This window comes from Chrysochloris asiatica, unplaced genomic scaffold (assembly GCF_000296735.1).
Source record: "Chrysochloris asiatica unplaced genomic scaffold, ChrAsi1.0 scaffold00107, whole genome shotgun sequence".
In the NCBI taxonomy this organism is placed as follows: Eukaryota; Metazoa; Chordata; class Mammalia; order Afrosoricida; family Chrysochloridae; genus Chrysochloris; species Chrysochloris asiatica.
In genome coordinates, this window is record NW_006408625.1 from 6,823,767 (window position 1) to 6,824,089 (window position 323).

Here is a 323-nt window from a genome sequence, read left to right on the forward strand (position 1 = left end):
GAGACATAAATGCAAGTGGTTGGGTCCCCTCAGCGTAAGCCCCCTTCCAAGACTAAGACTCAAGGGAAGACACACTCTGATTGGTGACCATGCTCATCACCAATAAGGGGAAGTGAGGGAAAACCAGCAATGAAGCTGCAAGCTAAACCCTACAATGTTCAATAGACTCCTGTGAACCCGGGTAGAGACCTGGTTGACCAGCAGTGTGTCAAGACCTGGAAACTCTTGGACCCAGAGTCAGTGACATAGCCACAGAGGACTAGAGTGGAGAGTGAAGCATCCAGCTGATAAGAAGAGAGGACATATGCACAAGAACACCCACA